Source organism: Pongo abelii, chromosome 16 (assembly GCF_028885655.2).
Source record: "Pongo abelii isolate AG06213 chromosome 16, NHGRI_mPonAbe1-v2.0_pri, whole genome shotgun sequence".
NCBI classification, from domain to species: domain Eukaryota; kingdom Metazoa; phylum Chordata; class Mammalia; order Primates; family Hominidae; genus Pongo; species Pongo abelii.
In genome coordinates this window covers 103,728,031-103,751,693 of record NC_072001.2, presented here as the reverse complement: position 1 = coordinate 103,751,693, position 23,663 = coordinate 103,728,031, and the positions used below count along the sequence as shown (strand labels likewise).

At 42.1% G+C, this 23,663-nt stretch overlaps 1 protein-coding gene across 3 annotated transcripts in view; it reads left to right on the top strand.

The window, feature by feature from the left end:
* Positions 1 to 7,071: 7,071 nt before the first annotated feature.
* The window catches only part of CERS3 (ceramide synthase 3), a 127,907-nt gene continuing 111,315 nt past the window's right edge, over positions 7,072 to 23,663 (top strand). Inside the window, exons 1-2 of one of the 3 annotated variants that reach the window (XM_063716752.1) lie at positions 7,072 to 8,434; positions 15,600 to 15,689. The gene's annotated coding sequence lies outside the window, so the exon portion shown is untranslated. Of the gene's footprint in view, positions 8,435 to 15,525; positions 15,690 to 23,663 lie in introns of those variants that run through there. The other 2 variants (XM_063716753.1, XM_024232615.2) reach the window with 2 other exon arrangements.

The following is a 23,663-nucleotide window of genomic DNA, read 5'->3' as shown; positions in this document are numbered from 1 at the left end:
TTGCTTTTGATTTTACAGGCTCATAGATGGAAGGGACTTACCTTGTCTCAGATGAAACTTTGGACTTGGACTTTTGGGTTAATGCTGGAATGAATTAAGACTTTGGGGAACTATTGAGAAGACATGATTGGTTTTGAAATGTGAAAGGGACCTGAGATTTGGGAGGGGCCACGGGCAGATGATATGGTTTGGTTGTCCCACTCAAATCTCATCTTGAATTGTAATTTCCATAATCCTCACATGTCAATGGAGAGACCAGATGGAAGTAATTGAATCATGAGGGCAGTTTCCCCCACGTTGTTCTTGTGATAGTGAAGGAGTTCTCATGAGATCTGATGGTTTCATAAGGGGCTCTTCCCCTCTTCACTTGGCACTTCTCCTTTCTGCTGCCTTGCTTCCTCTTCACCTTTTGCCATGACTGTAAGTTTCCTGAGGCCTCCCCAGTCATGCTAAACTGTGAGTCAGTTAAACCTCTTTGCTTTATAAATTACCCAGTCTCAAGCAGTTCTTTATAGTAGTATGAAAATGGACTAATACACTGCCAAACAGCCACAATGCTACACATGCTCACTTCAACCTCAAGCTTGGTCTACATTTCTCTAACGCCCTCTGGAACAACCAAATCTTTTGTTAATGAGAAGGCAGAGAGTGTGAGTGTCTTTTTCTTGGGAATGGGTCATAGTTGGCTGACATTACAAACCTTAGCCTAGCTTATGTTTTTCATAGGGCACCTCCTTGTGCTTTTTAAAAAATCCCACTAGAGAATTCACAGGCTGAAGAAAAGGTACCCCTTCTTGAGTGTCCTAGGTTTCCCAAGTAGTTCTCCCAGTTCTGTGTTAGCAAGTGGCAGGGTAGGATATGGGATAGGTGGTAGAACAGGAGGAAGAGGGAAAAGCTAGGTCATAATCTCCTTAAGACCAGGGACATTGCCTTCGTCTTTGTATTTCAAGCACCTTGTGCAATACATGTGTTGGATGAATGATGGCTAGGTGAATAAGAAGCATTTTGTTTCCTCATTGTCCTGTTCAGATATGACATGGTATGAACAGCCCAGATATTATTCAGATACTCATCACCCTTTTACCTCCTTATTCCTCCTACCTGTTTAGTGGTGGTGCAACTCGTATAAATATATTCAAAGCACATGGAACATTGACTGAGATGCCCAGCCCAGTGTTCAGTAAAGGAATTGTGGATATTGAAGCTACTAAGTTCTATCTTCCAGACTAAGACAGTCATGGGATTGGTTATTTGGGGAGGTGGAAACTTTATCTGCCTACCTCTGTCTATTTCCTAATTTCATATTATGTAGTCTTAGCTCCTCATTTAAAATCCACAACTTAGGCCAGGCATGGTGGCTCATGCCTGTAATCTCAGCACTTTGGGATGCCAAGGTGAGCAGTTCATTTGAGCTCAGGAATTCAAGACCAGCCTGGGAAACATGGTGAAACCTTGTCTCTACAAAAAATACAAAAAGTAGCCAGGCATGGTGGCATGTGCCTGTGGTCCCAGCTACTTGAGAGGCTAAAGTAGGAGGATCCCTTGAGCCCAGGAGGTTGAGGTTGCAGTGAGCCATGATCACACTGATGCACTCCAGCCTGAGCAACAGAGCAAAACCCTGTCTCAAAAACAAGCATAAAAAACAAAATGTACAACTTATTCTTTCATGGACGTGGGATATGAAATAGTAAATCTTGAGAGTCAATCTTCTCTGTAGTCTTAATTCGTACTGACATATGAGCATATGAATATACCCACATCACATGCACATATGGATACTTCTTTCTGCACTTGTGTATAATAGGTCTGTGAACACTTTTGGTCATTTTTGTGAGTGTGTGCTTGTGTCTGTTTTGGCAGTCATGCTATATTTTTATTCTTGACATCCTTAGCTCCTTCAAAAGCTGTGATGTGCCTGGCGCATAGCATGAACCCAATAAATACTGGCTGAATGAGTTAATGGCTGAACGCTATGTTCAGAGAACAGTAATGCCTGCAACTTGGAAACTTTACACAATCCTTGTACTCAAAATTTAAGTGGAGAAACTAAGTCTATATGCATTAAATAAAGTCTGTTACAAAGTAACATAAGAATAAAATAAAATTAATTAAATATACTATGGACGCCAAAATCCGAGATAGGTCTCAGTTAATTTAGAAAGTCTATTTTGCCAAAGTTGAGGACACACATGCATGACACAGCCTCAGGAGGTCCTGAAGACATGTGCCCAAGGTGGTAGGGGCACAGCTTGGTTTTATACAATTTAGGGAGACATGAGACATCAATCAACACATGTAAGATGTACATTGGTTCAGTCTGGAAAGGTGGAACAACTTGAGGTGTAGGTGGGACAATTTGAAGTGGAGAGGGGACTTCCAAGTGATAAGTCGATAAGAGACAAATTTCAGAGTTGTAAAAACATTGAATGAGTTAGTATATTGAAAAGCACCTACAACAATACCTGGCTCATAGCAAGCACAGAGTGAATGTTAGCTATGATTATGATTATGATTATGATGACTATCATAATCATAAATAAAGGAAAATAAATCTTGGGGCCCCAAAATCACTAAGCTAAAGGGAAAAAGAAACTACAAATTGCTTAGGGTTTGCCCTAAGCAATTTGAGTTGCATTCTTTTGAGTTTCTGATTAGCCTCTCCAAATGAGGCCATCAGATGTGCATTTATCTCAGTGAGCAGAGGAGGTGACTTTGAATAGAATGGGAGGCAGGTTTGCCCTAAGAAATTTCCAGTTTCTTTTCCCTTTAGCTTAGTGATTTTGGGGCCCCAAGATTTATTTTCCTTTTATAATACTAATAATAATTATAGTCATCATAACCATAATCATAGCTAACATTCACACTGTGCTTGCTATGAGCCAGGTATTGTTCTAAGTGCTTTTCAATATATTAACTCATTCAATGTTTTTACAACTCTTTAAGTATCACTATTATTTTCCTCATTTTGCAGTTGAGAAACCTGAGGACTGAGAGGTTAAGTGACTTGTCTGGAGTCACACAGCTAAAAAGAATAAGGTCACATAGTGAGCACAAAATGGTATTGAGGGTTAGCAATGAACATTTTCTGGAGGAGGCAAGTTGAGTCATGTCCTGTCCCATCACTGACAGCCACACCTGTAGCCAGAGGCTGTATGCACAAGTGGCCATTACCCATCTGGCCAGCCCTCAGAGGGGGTGGTGAGCTGAGAGAGACAGTCGTGTTGAGAGCCTGCTCACATGGTGAAATGGTCTGGCCTGCATACAGCACTGCAGCCTTCCCAGAGTACATGCTAATTAATTCTAAGACTCCTTTGCATGAAGTTCTCAGTATTGACTAAACTCTTCAAGGGAAAAATCTCCCTATTTCCCAGCAAACTCAGAGTAGAGCTGACCTCCTTCATGACACAGCATACTGACTTCAAGTTTTGAAAGAACCCAACGGGCCGGGCATGGTGGCTCACGCCTGTAATCTCAGCACTTTGGGAGGCCGAGGCAGGTGAATCACGAGGTCAGGAGATTGAGACCATCCTGGCTAACACAGTGAAACCCTGTCTCTACTAAAAATACAAAAAAATTAGCTGGGGGTGGTGACACGTGCCTGTAATCCCAGCTACTCAGGGGGCTGAGGCAGGAGAATTGCTTGAACCCAGGAGGTAGAGGTTGCAGTGAGCTGAGATTGTGCCACTGCACTCCAGCCTGGGTGTCAGAGCGAGACTCAATAAAAAAAAAAAAAAAGAAAGAGAGAGAGAGAGAAGGAAGGAAGGAAAGAAGGAAAGAAAGGAAAGAAAGGAAAGAAAGAAAGAAAGAACCCAATGAATTGGCCTTCAAAAAGTAACTACCTACTGTGGTAGAGAGGAAGAGACACAATGGCAAATATATAGATACATAAATGTACTCTGTCAGCATCAAGTGTCAACTCTGCGCCAGGAACTGTTCTAACCCCTGGGGATTTAGCACTGAACACGGCAGATGAAAATTCCAGTCCTCCTGAAGCTTACATGGGGGAGAGGCAGATAAGAGATACAGTAAGTTAGAAGGTGACAGGTGATGTGGAGGAAAATGAAGCAGGAGAGGGGCTGGAGTTTGTAGGGAGGGAGGCCCCCAGGTGAGTCTGGATGCAGGAAAGCAGTTGTTCTCCCTACTAATTTGACAGCAGAGGGTCTTCTCCTTAGTTTTCTCACTTTCTCACCAAGTGGCCTCTCAGGTTATCCGTCAAAGAGACTTTCAACCTGGGCCAGGGTGAGTGTGGAAGCAGAGTGGAGGGGCGAAGGGAAGATGAAATTCAGGTCCTCTCATCCTATAATCCATGTAGGGATCGAGAGGAATCATTGTGGCAGGGAGGAGAGATGATTTTATGATAATAAGACATAGGCTTCACATTTGAGCGGGGTAGGTATTGATCCAGGGATACGAAGATGGCTAAGTCATGTCCCTTGAGAATTCCCAGTGTAGTGGGGAGCCACTTGTGAAGACATTTGCTTGTTTCATTTTATCCCACAGGAGTTTTTCCACACACTTTTTTAAAGAATGCAGTTTGGTCTTACTCTGTTGCCCAGTCTGGAGCGTATTGGGCCGATTACGGCTCACGGCAACCTTGATTTCCCAGGCTCAGGTGATGCTCCCACCTCAGCCTTCCGAGTAGCTGGGATCACAGCTACCATACCCAGATTTTTTTTTTTTTTTCTTGTAGAGACGGGATTTTGCCATGTTGCCCAGTCTGGTCTCGAACTCTTGGACGCAAGCAATCCTCCTGCATTGGCCTCCCAAAGTGCTGGGATTACAGGCATCAGCCATCGCACCCGGCAGTTTGGTAGCATTTTGACTTAAATTTCTGTCTGTGGACAAACAGCATTTGAAAGGTCTATGAAAATGATAAGATAAAACATGAGAAGAAAACAGTTTGTTGATGGTAAAAGCTCAAAAATTTTGCTGGTTAGGTTAAGAACAATAGGGCCAAAACTGTATTTGTTAAGTTTCTTGGAAGAGATTCCTTCCTTTGAGGGAAAAGCCAGTTGATTCTTACATTTTCTTCTCTATGAAATTAGGTTAAGGATAGGCTGAAAGCATAAAATGCAGCTTAGAAGTTGCCCGCTTCCACTTCTTCCTCATCTATACCCATGCAGCTGTGGGACCTCTGCCCTTGGCTAGGAGAGCTTTTGGCACAGTGTCTTGCTGCTGGCGTCCAGACTCAATTTTCCTGCATCCGGCTTACTGTGTTTTCCTCTTCTAGTTCCTAAGTGGCCCTCCAGAACCTTGACTGGGTTTGTCTCTGGTCTACACTGCTCCTATCCTTCTCCTTCCCAATTTACTAGGTGAAAGGCACCAGGTACCCGCTTTGTAATGCACCCCTACTGCATCCCGACAACACCTCTCCACTGTCATGCTTAATTGTCTGCCTTTCATTTGTCGGAGGTCCAAAGCTCACTTTTTAAAATGCAGTGAATCATTAACATGCTAATAAGTGATTTAATATCTATTAATGAGGATTCACAATATAAAACTGATTTAATGTCTCAACTCACTGCTTCAGTTTTCTTATAAAAGGAAACAGCTAAGTACTACCTAGGAGAAATGATGCCCACGTGCATCTTGCTCTTTCCTGTAATGTTTCCTGGGGTTCTATCTTTTCTCTTAGCAATGCACTGATACATTTATGGTGAGGCACAAGTAAGAAAGAAGAAAAAAGGAATCACCTTAGAAATCCTTGAGATAACCATATTTGCTTTTGTTTTCAACTCCACACACGGCCTATTCCCTGCCCTGGGTTATTTTCCTCAGAGGAGCTGTGGAGGAGATGACTAGACTTACACATAGATCCACAGCTCCCACAAAGTCTTCACCAGCAAACCCTCAGAATTCCTCACTCTCATTCCTCTAGCACAAGTTGCGCAATAGCCTCATTTTTACATCTTGCCCGTGAAGAAGAGGGAAGAATTACATCTTGACAGTGACAAAAAAGACAGCAGATGCTGACGGGGTTCTTTTGATTAAACAGGAGTTATAGAACTATGTCTAAATAGTTCCGATTTGATTTGAACATTATATTTTATCAGCAAATAACATGTGTTTCATTACAGAAGTAACTAAAACAAAGCATGAAAACATGCGGTTCTACGATGTTGTTTTTTTTTGTTTTTTGTTTTTTGTTTTTGAGACAGGACTCTCGCTCTGTCACCCAGGCTGGAGGGCAGTGGTGTGATCTTGGCTCACTGTAACCTCTGCCTCCTAGGTTCAAGGAATTCTCTGCTGCAGCCTCCTGAGTAGCTGGGATTACAGGCGCCCACCACCACGCCCAGCTCATTTTTTGTATTTTTAATAGAGATAGGGTTTCACCATGTTGGCCAGGCTGGTCTCAAACTCCTGACCTCAAGGGATCCTCCCACCTCGGCCTCCCAAAATGCTGGGATTACAGGTGTGAGCCACTGTCCCCAGCCTTGTTCCCCAATATTCTTTCGGCTTGTTTAATTCTGAGAAAGAGAGTCCAAAATAGGGTTCAGGAGCATTCTTTTCCCGAGATATCCCTGGAGTGAAAATGAGTGTTGGATGATCACTATTTTGGGTACTAATTGTTTGACCAGTATTGAACAGCTGAGCTCCGGGGATAGAAAGATATCTAAGGCTTGTCCAGTGAGGATTCCCAAAGCAGTGGGGAAGCAGATACAAAAATCAGTTAAGTTGTGATAGTGTAGTAAGTGTTGCCATGAAGGTATACCCACAGAACAGAGAGGGCCGGGGCTAGGGAAGCTTGAGCTGCATTCAGACTTTCATTAGGCACAGAGGCGAGAGAGCAGCTCATGGCAAGGTCCCAGAAGCTGCCCACTCTTCTGTCTGGAATCTAGTGGGAAAGGGCAAAAGGAAGTCCTGGAGCAGCAGGTTGAGACCAGGCCATTGTGCCAAGGAGCCTGGTCTTGATCCTATAGGTGGAAGGGGGCTGGTAGAGTTTAATCAGCAGCAGAAAAAGAAATGAGAATGGGAACATGAGTTAGGTGACAATTGGATGAAGATGGACCAGACATAGAAAGCCTCATGTCAGGAAACCAGTTCTGCAGTGGTCTCCTGGCAGGAGATGAGGCAGACCTGAACTGAGCCTACCTCAGGTGGTGACCAATCTGCTTTAAATTCAACCCTTCTGCCAGATGGTTTTAAAAATGTATGAGCCCATTACTGAAAAACAGAAAGTCTTCGAAGAGAAAGGCAGACCAGGAAGCACTGAGTGAGAAGTAACCAGTGACAGGAAGGGCGTTTATCAATCCTCTCTCTTTGAACTAAATTCATTACTGAAATCTGAGAAACTTTGGAGCTTCAATGAATTTGAAACTGGCATTTCCCTTTATCTGCATCTAGTCCACTTTTAATTTGTGATCATCTATTAGCTGATGAAAAAAGAAAAATGTCTTTCAGCAGTTGAAGACAGCTAATGAGAATCAGGCTCTCAGAGTGGGCGGTACTGCTGATGTTTGGTTTATGAATGATACAGGAATCAACTTGTTGAAGCTCTCTACTTGTCAAAGCACCTTTAAATAATCCAAGCCCAGAGCTGTTTCATCTTCAGGCAAGAGAAAGTGAAAATGGCTTCAAAGGTACAGCATCTCAAATAAACACTATAAAATGCATCCACACTTGCCTTTGAAATTGTAGTGGTTCAAGCACACGGAGACAAGCAACAATGTTTGTTTCCTGATACTAATGAGCTTGTCTGTCTTTGTCTATGATGATTGTTCTTAGAGACAAACAAATAAAAATGCGAATTATATCTGACTGTTCTAAGAAGAAAAGATTGCCAGACTATTGTATTTTTTGGCAGTTATATGCTTCAAAAAACTGATTGTTTTCTCAATTCCTAGGAAGCGGGCAGGGAAATCACATTCCTGTGGACCAGTGCTCCTTAGCGGATGAGTTTTGTGGCATGGTGGTGACTTAGTTAGCAAGCAGCCCTGCCTGTTTTCTGGAGAGTACTATACTTGTCAAACCAGCTCCTAGGACAGTACAGGGTTGTGACTGGTGTTTTGGGGTTCTCTTTGCGCATAAGCCCTTTCCTTTTAATACAAACAGCAAGATCATCCTGTTCAGCAGTTGACAGATGACTGTGTGCACCAAAAGGCAACAACGATGAGGCAACTGAAGCATTTGTAACTCAATGTCTCACTGAATTCCAGCTTTCTTTTCTCAAGGTGGTGAAACAGGAAGCAACACCCCATCAGGAAGAACCTGAGGGTGCCATCCAGTAGCTTCGCCTCACGTCACTGACTGCCCTCAGTCAGAAATCTTGACTCGCAACTTTGGAGGGTGGGTCTCTGAAGGAATTTCAGGGCTTACGCAGAGATGAGGTGTGCTGCTCTTTGAGGAGAACGAAGCTGGTTGGAACGTTGGAAGCTGCTCTCTGACTACACTTCACAAGCAAGGGGCACCTTTTGTGGACTGACATTTCAGAAAGGTAGGCGCCATCTCATTGATGTGGTTAGTATTTAAGGACTTTCAAAACCAAGGTGGCTGTGATTCCGTGTGTGAGCTTGTGTGTGTATGCGTGCCTGGGTGCGTGACAGAGAGAGGGAGAGGAGACAGAGATTGGGGGAGAGGCGGCCAAATGAAGAAACGTTCATTTTTGGTCTGATGTTTGGGAGAAATACGGAAAAGACAGACTTGGGGCCCTTTACTTTGTAGAGTTTTGCTTGGAAGTGTTTAGTAGTAGAGGATAAATGTGGAGTCCAAACTTCCACTCCTGACCTGCATTGCTCTCAGGGGAGTTTAAATTGATTCATTGAGGGTTAGGAAGAAAGTTTTGGGCAGTGAAATCACACACGGCTGAATGCTCTGCATAGCTTGGTTTATTAGGAAAGCCCTGACTCCAGGTGGAATGAAAGGGGTCAGCACAGATCTTTGCCAGGTGGCAAAGGCCATTTCAGATCATCTCAGAGTGCCTTAAGCTGAGAACAAGGTGGGACTTGCTCACTCCACAGTGGCAAGCCTTCCTAAGCTGCTTCTGTCTTGAGAGATGTAGTGCTCCATGTCATGCCAGGAGAAATTAGCTGTTCAGTTCTAAGGCTGCCAGTCTCATGCAGAAAAATGAAACAAAATCAAATTACCTTTTCTGATCCAAGCAAATGTTTAGCAAGAATGTTCTGTTAAGCATTTTTATTTTTTTGAAATGTTTACACAAAGCAAGGGAAATAAAGCTTTAGGGCTGACCAGATAATGAATTTTAATTTATTCATTAACCCACAATGTTCAAGTGCCTTCTCTACCATAAGTGTTTGACTTTAAACTTCACATTTTCATTGCCTTCCCCCCTACAAGCCTTTTGTTTTTCTTAAAAGGGGTTTCCATTTATAATTTCATCAGTAGAATTTCTGGATAAAGAAACAAGTTCTTTAAAGAGAAAATATGTATATGTTCAAAAAGGTAATAATTATGTGGCCCTCTCATTAACAGTATTTCTGCCTTTTTCTAAAATATCAATCAAATTGATTTACATAAGTTTGAAGATCATCCTGGGCTAATAATAATCTACATTTACTAAGTCCTTGCTGTGTGTACATGCATTTTCCCATTTAGGGCTCATGATATGCCACTTTCAGATGAGGAATTGAGGCTTAGTGAGATTTACAGTGGTACAGTAGGGATGTGAGAAAGCCACAACTTTATTGCCTTTCTGCATAGTAAGATATATGATTTCAGCTCATTCTGTATTCCCATTCTATTCCATTAACCCCCCACAGGGTCCCTGTTGTGTGGAGGGATTCCTGAAGCCATAATAATATTCAAATACTCGAACTTGGTATCTTATAACAAAAGGCCAAAATCAATCAATCAATTGCCTGCTTCTGCTGTTGGGGGAAGGCTTGGTGTGGTAGACAGAACATTGACTAGAAAGACAGATCAAAATTCGAATTCCTGCATCCTGCTTACTAACTGTGACCCTGGCAAGTCACTGAAATTCCTTTTTTATTTTTTTGAGATGGAGTCTCGCTCTGTCACTGAGGCTGGAGTGCAGTGGCATGATCTTAGCTCTCTGAAACCTCTGCCTCCTGGATTCAAGCGATTCTCGTGCCTCAGCCTCCCAAGTAGCTGGGAGTATAGGCATGTGACACCACACCTAGCTAACTTTTTTGTAGTTTTAGTAGAGATGGGGGTTTCGCCATGTTGGTCAGTCTAGTCTCGAACTCCTGGCCTCAAGTGATCTGCCCACCTCAGCCTCCCAAAGTGCTAGGATTCCAGGCATGACCCACCACACCTGGCCTCAGTGCAATTCTTCAAATCTCAGTTTCCTTATTTGTAAGATAATTATTATAACATCCATCAAACTAGGTTGTTTATTAGAAGACATAAAAAGGCAGGGTATGTCAAATGCCTTCCATAGGACCTGACAGAGGGTAGGCCCTTGGTAAACAGTATTCATTTCTCCATTTTGCAGTGATTTCTTCATGCTCTTGACATGTTGGATCCTGTTCTAGGATTGGGGGTATCACCAGTGAACAAAGTAGACAAGTCCCTGCCCTCAGGGAGTTGCCTTTCCACTGGTACTTGTTCCTTATATCCTAGTGTACTTTCTTGGGAAATCACTTTGTGATTATCTTTCCTTGTGGAAATGATCCAGCTTTCAAACAGCCTTTTAAAGTAATGAATGTCCTATGCCAAAAGTCCCCCAAAGCACAGTAAAATCAAGCAAAAAGCAAGAACGTCAGATACTTCTTTTTCAAAAGTCAGTTTGTTGTGGTAGGCCAGGAAAGTTATGTTTTTACACACACACACACACACACACACACACACACACACACACACACACACACAGTTTATGTAGGTTTTCCCTGGCCTCCACACCACAGCAGAAGCACTGCCAGCAGCTGGCGGAGGCTCATGGGAGGAGGGTGCTGGGCTGGCTCCAAGGGAGCTCCCTCCGCTCACAGAGCACGGAGTGTATCGTGGCAACTGTTCATTTATCTTGGGCCCCAAGCCATCCACACAAGAAGCTTGGACTTTCCAAGCCCTCCCCAACACGAATTTAGGGATGCGATGCAAAGATTGACCTGCAGATGTACACCTTTATAAGGATGGATTTGGGACAAAAGTGATTGACTTATGTTTTGGCAAAAAGCCTGCAGTCAAGTTCATCAGGTACGCCAGCTGGCATCAAGAATGGTGTTTTGGCAAATCTGTCTCGATGTTTGAATCCGGAGAAACTGCAGATCATAGCAGAGAGATAGCAGAGAGGAACACAGGGAAGCTCTCTCTGGAATCAGATGCAGGTAGATTCTTCTTTCTCCTGGAAACACCTCAACACACAATACAACGATCTAATTGATCTTATATAGCCCAAGTTTGTGGTTTTATTTACTGGGTGGACCCAGGATGATTGAAGAAATCCTTGTGCCAAAGCTAGACGGACCAGACAGTTGGCAGTATGAAAGAAGGCATTCTAAAGTAGCGGGACTTACTTTCCTAAGTCCTGTGCAACAATCAAGCCCATCATTTTACAGCCATACTGTATGTGCTGCCTTAAGATTTGTCCTTGTAGCTGGAATTTACAATGATGAAAACATAAATGAAGCTAAAAGTCTAATTAAAATAAATAAATTAGGGCTTATGTATAAAAACCCCAATTGGCAAGTGAATGGAGAGATTAAGAATCTTTGACCTTGTAACAAAACTGTAACAGCCACAATTCTCCGTAGGGCTTTCTGTTGATGGTGGACAGATGTTCAATTGTAAATGGGCTTCAGTTAGATCACTTCCAAAGGTTGTTATTATCATAATTTCAAGGCTGAGAAGTTCCATTAATAAATAGAAAATAGCTCTGATGAGAAGGAGATTTGGCTTGGATGTCCATGAAACAAATTTTACCTTTTCCAAATATGAGAATTTTAAATTTCTTCGTCTGTGAGTATCTTCCTGCTACTCAAATATAAAATTAAAGTGTTCTGGTTATTTATTTTTTTGGCCTACCTGGCCACTGGAAAATCTGTGGAGACGATTTGTGCTGGTGGTGGATTATATGTTTCAATCTAATGGAAAGTTTCCTTTTTATTGTTTTCTGAGTTAAATCTTTAGGAAATACCAGGAAACTAAGATTTTTAACCAAAATTCCCAAATCTGTCTGCTCAGGATTGGTAAACACACACTCACATTCATACACACACGTGTGTATGTGCATAATATGAAAATACAACCAAAAGATGCATACATTTCTCATTAATGGAAAAAGTGTAAAATTCACAGGTAAGGCATATATTTAGGTTATTTGAAGAAGTAAAATATTACATTAAGGAGCTTGAAACCATTTTTACTTACTATATTCAGGTTCTAAGATGAAGTACTTAGTGAAGAAAAATCATATGTGGTAATCCATTTAATTCTCTGCTGGGATAAGGCCTATTTGTTTTATTTTGATTTCTTTGCCAGACATATTTTACTGGATAGTCAATAAATACTTGTTGATTAGATTGACCCTGACACAGGCTGAACAATAAACTAATCATTTCAAAATTCAAGCAAAAATTCTGAAAATATTTTCTTCAATAATGAAGATTACTTGACATCATTTAATAACTAACTTGGCTTTAATTTCTTCCCCTCAAAGTTTTTTTTTCTTGTTTGAAATATGATTAAAAACTTTAAAAACATACAATATGCTGATACTGAACAAATGTCAAATTCTGCAGATTAGCAATTTTCATTTGTAGTGTTCACATCAGAGGATCATTACTATATTCCACTTTGGGTCAAAGTTACAGGGTTTCATAATGAGCTATTCCTATCCCATTAGCTGTAACTTGCTTTACCTGGCTTGATTCCAACAGAGATCCACTTTATGTGGAATTCTGGACTATAACTAATTGTGTAAGAGTAAAACTTCAGAGCTTTTCTAGATGATGACTATAAAATCGTATGCAACTTGAATTTTCCTAAGTGATTGTTGTGTAGATTACACTATTGCAGTGATTTTCAAACGTTTTTAACCATTACTGTTAGTAAGAAATACTTTTCAGATCTCAATTTAGGACATATACACACACACAATTCCGAAATAATAGTTTCATAAAACAATACTTATAGGTATTGATGTTTTCTATTTCATTTCATTACACTCTACAACATTTCTGGTCATAACCGACTAATTTTGTGACCTACTGGTAGTGGTTCTCAATACTGTCTGAAAATTAAAATCAACTAGGGAACAATAGACCAATGGAATGGACTAAGATGCTAGAAAAAAACCTCCACAAATTTGGACCTTTGATTTATGACAACATTGGCACTACAGGAAAGGACAGCCATTTGAATGTCCATGTACGAATAAGTGAGTCTTGATTCTCATCTTAAAATTCATACAGCTCTAAGTATTAATCTAGACGTGACAGGTAAAACAATATAGCTTCTAGATCTTCACTGTCCAATATGGCAGCTGCTAGCCACATGTGGCTATTGAGTACCTGAAATACTAGAAAATTTAAAATTACATATGTTACTCCCATTTTTTTCCTACTGAACAGCATTGTTCTAGATGACAAAACAGAATATATGTATGACCTTGGGTAGACAGTGATTTCTTTTTTTTTTTTTTTTTTTTTTGAGATGGAGTCTTGCTCTGTCGCCCAGGCTGGAGTTCAGTGGCACAATCTCCACTCACTGCAAGCTCCGCCTCCTAGGTTCACGCGATTCTCCTGCCTCAGCCTCCCGAGGAGCTGGGACTACAGGCGCCCGCCACCACGCCCGGCTAATTTTTTGTATTTTTAGTAGAGACGAGGTTTCACCGTGTTAGCCAGGATGGTCTCAATCCCCTGACCTTGTGATCTGCTCACCTCGGCCTCCCAAAGTGCTGGGATTACAGAGCCACTACACTTGGCGATTTCTTAAACAAGATACAATAAGTACTAACATGATGAAAAAGATCTACAAATTGGTTATGTTCAAAATAAGAACTTCTGTTTCTCAAAGCACACCACTACAAGAGTAAAAGAGAAACTGCAGGAGAGGAGACATTTGCCATTCAAATAACATGTAAGGAGTCATGCATATAACATGACTTGTTATGCCTGTAACAAACAAGGAGTCCAAAACAGAAACAAGGCAATTTTGAAAGATAGACCACCACAACAGAAAAATGGGCAAGAGGTTTGAACAGGTACTTCACAGAAAAACATATTCAGACAGCCAAGAAACATGAAACATACTCAACCTTGTTAGCTTTCTGGGGAATGCAGATTAAAACTGCAATGAAGTACCACTACACACCCACCAGAAAGGTGAAAATTTAAAAGACAGACAATAGAAATTTTGGCAAGGATATTAAACCACTGGAACTCTCATACGTCACTGGGAGGAGTGTAAATAGTCACAACAGCTTTGAAAAACTGTTCAGCAATATCTGTTAAACTGAATATACATATGCCTTACGACCTGGCATTTCCAGTCCCAGGTATATGTTCTACAGAAATGCATTCACGTATTTACCTAAAGCATGTTCAAGAATGTTCAAGAATGTTCATAAATGGCACCTTTAAGTGTTATAATCCCAAAGTCAAAACAACCCATATTTCCATCAACAACAGAATGGGAAAACAGATCGTGATATAGTGATATAGTCATGGGATGGAATATTAAAAGTCAATGAAAATGAGTTCGCTACTGTTACATGCAACAACACAGATGTGTCTCAGTCCTAAAAGTTGAGTGAAAGAATCCAGATGCCAAGGAATGTGCTCAAAACAATTGTATTTACATAAAGTTCAAGAACAGGCAACATGAATCCATGGTGGTGACAGGGAGAGGCATGAGGAAGAGTCTGGGGTGCTGGTCATATTCTTCTGTGCTTTGTTTCTTTACCATCTGTATGTTATACTTCAATAATTATATTACAGTAACAATACAGCAGTGACAATACTGATACCAGGACTGCACCTTCAGAGATCTTGGTTTAGTTGATCTGGTTAGGTAGAAAGCATGGTCTAAACATCTCTCCCAAGGAATTCACATGGAGAACCAGGGTTGCGAACCGGTGCACTAATGGTTCACAACTGGTCCTTTGAAAACCCATGTGCTATGACAAACTGCAATTGTTACACCAGGCTGTGCTAGGCCCTTATTTTCTCTGCTCAAATTACACTGACTTGAAGACATACTTCATATCGAGAAATGTTAGCAACGTAAGGAGTCCCAAAGTTAACTGCCCTAGAACGCCGGTCAGGTGCCTTACACTGACTTGAAGACATACTTCATGTCGAGAAATGTTAGCAGCGTAAGGAGTCCCAAAGTTAACTGCCCTAGAAAGCCGGTCAGGTGCCTGAAAACAGTTGGCCAGGCTAGTAAGCATGTGTTCCATTCACGGCCTGTGGTTCCAGTGATTCTTGCCAGTCTTCTGAGTTTCTGAGTGAAGCTGCAAATCTGGATTTCTATGTGCAAATTCCTGAATTTTCAATGTTGGCTCAAATTGTTTCAAAGCCCCATGCACCAGTCCATACTGATTGGTAGGCCCAACTTTGCCAGCACCAAGCTCTCCCATTGGTTTGAAACTCTGACTTAAGTTTTAGACCTATTATAGAAGGACGCTTATGGGCACAGTTGTATAATATATTAATTGTGTTTCTCTTTTTCTGCTTCTTCAGGGATGTTGTGAAACAAAAGCTGACATTTATACATATATACATATATACAGTATTTGAGTTCCTCAGTAGAAAGCTATCATATATACTCAGGTAATTATCTTTATTTTATTTTATTTTACCTCTATTGTGTTTTCTTAACTATAATCTTGGGAAATTAACATCTGTGACTCAGAAGTTGATTATCTGGCATTGTTTCGCATATTCTGGGGACAAGTGGAGTTTGGGCAAAGCCAGTACCATGCTGTTCTCTATGAAATACTATAGATTTGTATTCTTTCCTTTTGAAAGGGGAGATGCAGGAGAAAGCTTCATGAGATAGCAGCAGGTAGCAAAGAGCCATCATTGGGTGGCATTTGCTGTCTGTGGTCTGGTCTTCCCACCCCCATAACACCTGCTGTTCTGATGGGAAGGAAGGAAGAGCTGGCTGTGCTGGACAGGCCTCTAGCTTCCAGCATCTTACCTGTAAGGAGGAACTTTCAAAACCACATTCCCTCAAAATCATAAAATATAACCCCAAATGATAAAAAATGATCATTTGTATGAGGAAGAGTCATTCATGAAGCATGTTCACAAATATTGACTTGATGAAGGGCAAAGTCAGGTAACGTGGAGGGGAGGAGTTGCACTTTTACCGTTAATGCCTAAATTTGAGTCTGGCTCTGTATCACCTTGAGCAGTCGCTTTATCTCTCTAAACTTCATTGTTCACCTGCAAATTGGAAGCATGAATAATTATTATTGTTGTAAGGATTCAATGAGTGTGGGTGCAACATTGTAAGCTGTGGTATATACAGTTGTTCGTTATAATTTTAATCATCTCATTTACTTTTTGTAATGGTCTGTGAAAAGCTGGTGTTATTATTCCCAGTTTTGAGCTGCAAGAACCAGATATTCATGCTGCTGGATGCCTGAACCCAGGTCTGTGCTCTCCCTGCACCAGCCGTGCCCCCTTCTAGTGGGACAGTGGAGGGCTCAGGCAGAAGGGGCTCCCATCCAAGGCAACGCTTTGCCTTGGGCCTATCATTTTCTACACCTTACCAAAAGTTTTGCTAAACAGCACAGGCAGTTCATCACACATGTATTTTCCCAGCCTGCTTTTTAGTGAAGGTGACAGTGGTGAAGAGGTGGCCTACTGGGAGGAAGAGAAGGAGGAAGCGTTGTAAGCTGCAGAGTGAAGAAATACTTCCTGCTCACAAAGAAAGTGCTCGCTGTGAGAAGGAGCAGTTCAGCGGGGCCTTCAGGAGTCACATGAGGACTTCTGTCTTGGTCATGCTATCAGCCCCTCTGGTGGCTACACAGCCCGAACAGATCTTTGGCTTCCAGAATTCACAGGACTTCTGGAGGTTCCGACCTATCCCAAGGCCCTGTGGACAGGCCTACCCCTAACATTTGCAGGACACAGGGCAAGAATACAAATGCAGGCACCAGCCCTCAGCTGGGCCCGGTGTTTCCTCCCAGCCTCACTTATGTCCTGCTCTGCTAGGAGCCTGACGTGCATGTGTGTGGCCACTGCATGCTATGTCCCCTGCCTTCCCCTCCCCAAGTCTTCTTTGGGCCTTCTCCAGGCCTAGCATTTTACTGTGCTGTCACTTTTAAGAGGACAGACCTAGAAAGGGGCCCATGCAGGTCCTGGAAGTGGGCTCAGAGCTGCTCAGGCAGGGAATTCTAGGATCCTTGATCACCTAGCAAGTCTGGAAAGGGGGCATGGATGTGGGTGTGCATGTCTCCTTGAACCTATGGACTCCTCACCCAAGGGAGAAGTGAGGCTAGAGGAGGGCCAAAGGGGGGTCTTTTAAATTAAAGCCAGATGTAAGGGTGGGGCTGCTCCTGAGGATCAAGCGCAGTGTCCTGGTACACAGTTGGCACTTAATCATACCTTTGACTGATGTGTGACAGAGTGACAAAGGCTGAGCAATTTCAGAATTACTGTGGAATATCTAAGTATTGCTCTTCTTCCACCTCCATGCTCCATAAACATGGCAAAGGTTGGAGTGGCTCGGATTTCATAAGATGGCAGATGAGTGACATTCCCAACCTTGTGTACTAGCAGGAAGAGCAGTTTACTGAGAAACAGCTTCACCGGGCAGGGAAGAGAAACAATCCAAAGCTCTCCCTCTCCCCAAACAAGAGGACATCACTGAGGCTCAGATGGGTGTCTCTTGGTATATTTTTAGAATCCATGTAGGTTTAGTGTCTTTCATATGTATATTCCAGGGAGTAGTTGGTATATTTGAAGCTGAATATCATATGACCCTTCCGTTCACTTTTTTCCAGAGCATTTCTTTCCTTTAGAGCAACCTAAAGACATCTGTATTTAAATTTCATGAACATGAACAGCATCGAGGAATTCTGAATCCCCTCACATAACACCCGGAGCTGCTGCTGGAAGGTGGGATGGGAGGGAAGGGGTCAGAGTGGTCAGTTCAACTCCAAGTCCACTTCCTTCACTGTCTCATCTCCAGGGTTCTCCTCCACAAAATGTGCACTTGTGATTCACAGTAGCACTTTGGCCAAGTATATTTTTTGGCAGATTTTTTTTTTTTTTTTTTTTGAGATGGAGTCTCTCTCTGTCGCCCAGGCTGGAGCACAGTGACGAGATCTCGGCTCACTGCAACCTCCGCCTCCCGGATTCAAGCGATTCTCCTGCCTCAGCATCCTGAGTAGCTGGGATCACAGATGCGCACCACCACGCCCGGCTAATTTTGTATTTTTAGTAGAGATGGTTTCACCATGTTAGTCAGGCTGGTATTGTACTCCTGACCTGGTGATCCGCCTGCCTCGGCCTCCCAAAGTGCTGGGATTACAGGCATGAGCCACCGCGCCCAGCCAGGCGGAATTTTTTAAAATAAAATATCCAATAAGTCTTACAGAAAGCATTTTAAAAAGAAGGCTTAGGAACCCATTGACCCCAAATGAAGATCAATAGAGCAGAATCAGAAGATCACATTGGCACATGTTTGATCCCCCAGGGAAAAGGAGCTGATAATGTCCTGGTGTGGTGTCGAGCTAGGAAATCCTGTGTATGTTAGTACAGTATCATCTCACATTCATACCAGCTGATTTTCACTAATAGGCAGAGAGATGATGTGAAAATTGTGTAAATGCATATTGACAGAAATTTAAGGATACTCCTTTGAAAGAATGTATATTTGAAAAGTCTGGAAATTTTTATTTTTAAATAATATGTTACATTTTCAAACAATATGCCCAAGACTGGTTCTGCCAGACATCTTTGCAAGTGAAGTATCTCTAAATCCAAAGTCATAGATTTAATCATTAATCAAAAAAATTGAATAAATGAAATTTATTCTCTAATGTTCCAGGCACTGCAGATATCCTGTATGAGCCATGCTCTCTCTCTCTCTCTCTGTCCTTCTCTCTCTCTGTGTCCCTGTCTCTCTCTGTCACTCTGTGTGTGTCTCTCTCTGTCTCTTTCTCTTTGTCCCTCTCTCTGTCTCTCAGTCATTCTGTGTTTGTCTTTGTCTATCTCTCTGTCTCTGTCACCCCCTATCTATTTAAAATCAGGGTGTTATACATTTTTTTCTTTAAGAGGATTCTTGCATTAGACATGGCTAGACAGAAAAGACTAGACTTTTTCCAGTATGAGGTCTTATGATTTATTTTCTCTTGGTGAGTAGTTAGCAAGGGCTGGTGATCACTGACAGAGGGAGCAGCTGCCCTGGCCAGAGAGGTGAATGACCCATCCCCATTTGCTCAAGGTAGAAAACAGTAACTATTCCAACGGGCGCCTAATCCCCCAGCTCAATGACATTGGCCCTTGGCCAGAGATATTGCTCTAACTTTTCTTGTGATTTCGGAGTCTGAGAAGAAAGTAGTCGAGACTATATTTGGGGATGTTTTTCTGCACTCCTTCACCATTTCCCTGCCTCTCCTGTAAGCGCTCACACCCTCTGCACCCCACCCTCCTCCAAGAACTACTAGGATCTTTGCCATCTTGTTCTTTTCCGAGGGGTGCTTTATCTTGCGGGGGCTGTAGGCTGTACAACAGGAAACGCTGCCTGCAAACATTACATAACAAAAACATATTTTAAAATATTAACATTTGGAACTTGCTTCATCAGTGTACCTTAGTAACCCCAAATCCTTTCCTAAAAGTGACCCAGCTTCCTCTTTATCTGTGGGCAAGAGACACATGTTCCAAATTCCTTCTTGATCAAGGTCCTACTCTTTTTCATAAAATGATTCCTTTGGTGGCACTGCCCAAGCAAGTTTCATGAGGTAAGAAATCCTGCTGTCACTGAGGAAATGAGTCACCCTGCAGATGACACTATCCCTCAGAAAAGCCACTCCCTGACTAACACTTGGTCAGGGTGACCTAAACCCTGATCAGGGTATTGTAGGAAATGAGGGACTGCTGGCTGGCCATCGTGCCACTTGGAGGCACAGTGCCATCCATGAGGAACGTAAATAGTGACTGCAGTGCCAGTGCCAACAGTATATAGGGCACTTGCCACGTGCCAGGCATTACATTGGGTAATTGAGACACATGATGTACTTTATTTAATCCTGATCTAGAACTTACAAAATAAACATAAAATGTTGTGTCTATTTTTACAGACTGACTTGTCCTAGATCCCTTAGCTATTCAGCGACAGGACTGACCTTCAAACTGCGCTTCCTGACTGCAGAGCCACAGTTCTAAGTTTTCAGGCTCTGTGAGGAATTCAGGGCTTAGAAAACATCGCTTACCCTAAGCCATGTAGTTGGAAAGGGGTGAAAATGGCATTCAGATTCCCAAACTCCTTTTATTAGCAAGCCACTAGGTCCTGAGTTCTCACATGTCTTGTCCTGGAAATCCTACTCTTGTTTGCTGGGGTCGGGAGGGAGAGCTGGGCATTCTCCCAGGTGAGGCCCATCTTTGGAAAGCTTGGAACCACCTGACACTGCAACACAGCCTCTCCAGGACCTGTCCCTGGGTATTTTACTCAGCACAGTTGGTACCCATTATGTGGGCTTTCCTTACTGAAAGACAGCTGTGAAACCAGTTATCTTTATCCAGTAGTGACAGAGACGAGAACACAATGGGGGAGGAGGCTATGAAGCCACAGGAGGTTCTCCCATTTCTCTCTCTGGGGAATATTTTAAAACTTAGTATTTAATTTTATTGTTTAAACCAGCCTGACATCTGATTCTTTCCTGTACCCAGTAGGCGACGATAATAAGTTGAGGTTACTATATAACGCTTACCCAGCACATTACTGTGTTCAGGTATGTCTGTATACCTAATCTCCCTTAGTCCCACGACAGGTCTTTGTGGTAGGTGGAATTAACCCCATTTAACAGGCCAGTAAACAAAGATTCAGAGAGATTGAGTTGCCTGAGATGACTCAGCTATTAAGTGACAGGACTGGCCCTTAAACTGGGTTTTCTGACTGCAGAGCCACCGTTCTCTCGAAAGTTCTTAGGGTCTGTGCAAGACTTACAGCTGCTTGTGGTATATGAAGGGCTGCATTCACTCATTTTTGTTATTTTTATTGTGTTCATCAATTGCCAGCTTGCAATCTGTATAATGGCCTTACCCACCCCTTTCTAACCGGATGAGGTGATGGGAAGCCGGTGCAGCACCCATGAGTGGCACACAGGAGGTCTTTGCAGACACTAAGGCAATCCTTTAGTCTCTCAAATGGGAAAACTGAGACAGAACCAGGTGACTAACCTTGGGCCCTTTGTGACTTACTGGCAGCAGGTTCCCAACTCCTTTGCTCTGCCCTGGACCAGTCACTTGTGCCCGACACTAATAACAGGGTAATTTGTGAGAGATGTTGTGTGACTCACCAGGCGAGGGAGGAGAGTTTGCGAAGATGGCCTGTGGAGAGGAGCAAGATGTTTCCCAGCAATTGGAAAGGAAATGCTGACAGGATGCTCCTTGGATTAACATTTCTTAGTGTTGCAACACCATTGCCTACTTACCCAGCCACCAACTTACATTTTACATTCCTAAAGTGAACAACCAAAAGGTGGGGAGGGGAGTTCTACCTTTGAAAACAGAACTACCAATCTCACAGTGTTCCTCCCCATCACCTTGGACCCCTTTTTTTGAACCCTAAGATTTGTATTCTTCTAAGACATATCTGTTCTGTGACTTTGCTTTACACCCCTCTGACTTCAGTCATACCTGTTTTTCTGCAAATTTCTATCCACATTACCAGTCTAAGTCAACTTCCTGGCTCACTTACCTCCCTGGGTCCTGAGTGGGCCTTTGGCAATCTCTATCGAGGTAACGATCAGGCCAAGATGAGCCCAAGCGGATTAAGGTGAAGGGGCCTTGGGAGAATTCCATTTTGGTGAGCACTGCCTCCTGGAAAGCCATGTGCTATTGTGTCTTTATTACCTCCACACTGTAAAGTCATTTTACAGGTAGATTTCAAGAGCCTGTCTTCCTACTGACTAAGGGAATACACTTTGTATTTTCTCTGAAATTGTTAAAATCCAAAAGATTCCAATAGTTAGCTGTTTGTGTGAGTAAAATGGCTGTGATAAGTTTTTATGTAGGTAACAAACTTGCCTTACTTCAAATCAGTTTAATCCACATATTATCTGTGTCAAGCCATTGGCTTTTGTATATGAAACATTTACTATAAAAATTAGCCTCTTAAAAATATTAATGTGAAACAAATTACCATTTAGACAGGGGGAACTAGGTGTGTATTGGAAAAACATTGGCTTTCCTGGGTTTACTCAGATACTGCAATTTTATTCCCCTGGGACTCAGTTTCTTCATATCTATAGGGCTGGGCTAGATGTTGCATGATTTTTAGAATAAAATTTGCTTTCACTGATTTGAATAATCAAATAAGAAAAGAGTGATAAATTTTCCTAATGTTGAATCAGCGATGACAATATTTTAAAAGTTTAAGCCACCCAGAATTTATCATGTTAGTATATAAATCATTTTTTATGTTTCTTGTTTTTTTATACCCACACACATACATATGATATGTATAAATTAGTATCATATAATGAGATCATATTCTCATATAATCATAGTATGATGTAACTTTAAATTTGGATTTTACTTTTCAATATGTCATTAGGATTTCTCATGTTGATAAATTTTATAATTTTTAACATTAGCTGGATATTATTATCTGGAGTTAATATTTCAAATGTGCTTAAACATTCTGGTTTTTAAAAAACTAATATTACTAACATTGAAGTGTTATTTATTAACTGTAGCTTTCAAAAATTGTGTCCAGTTTTATGTTTTATGTATATTCCCGGGTACACTTGCACATTTTAGTGACTCCTAAAATTTATTTTCTAGTTTCCAAAAGGGTAGTATCATTTGTGTTGCCACCAGTTACAGATGCGTGTAGTAGTTTTACTATATCGTAGTTAGCACTGAATATTATTTTTAAATAACTTCTTCTAACTTAATAAGTGTCAATTAAAGAATTTTAGGACCTGGAAGTTTATTTAGTTCCCTTCCTTAGAAGGGCAATTTCATGGTATTTAATAGTTTGACTCCAGTTTATCATTTGACAGACATGAAATAAAGCGATTTACAAGCATTTACCCACTTACTCATTCTAACAACCCTGCAGGGAGGTACAGTGATCAACTCCATCTTGTAGATGGGGAAACCGAGGTCATGCTAGTTAGCCATGGGCACATGGCTAGTTCAGTGTGAAAACTCGGCTCAGACCTGAGGAGCCTGGCCCCGAGTCCATGTGCTTGGCCGCTGTGGTCTGTGTATTGAGCACTTCCTGTATGCCAGCTTACGGAGCCCTGGGGGATCTGGGGCTCGCACTTACTGTTTGTGCGCTTGCTGTATGCCGGGTTACGGAACCCTGGGGGATCTGGGGCTCGCACTTACTATTTGTGCACTTACTGTATGCCAGGTTATGGAACCCTGGGGGATCTGGGGCTCTGGAAAGCCTAGATGAGGATCTTATAGATGCTTAAATGGAGTCTTGAGGATTAAGGAGGAGAGGGTGAGGTGAAGGGGTGAGCAGAGCACTCTAGGCAGAAGGAATGGCCTATGCACATGCCGCAAGGCTAAAGAAAGAACTTTGCCAGTAATTCCAGCACTTTGGAAAGCTGA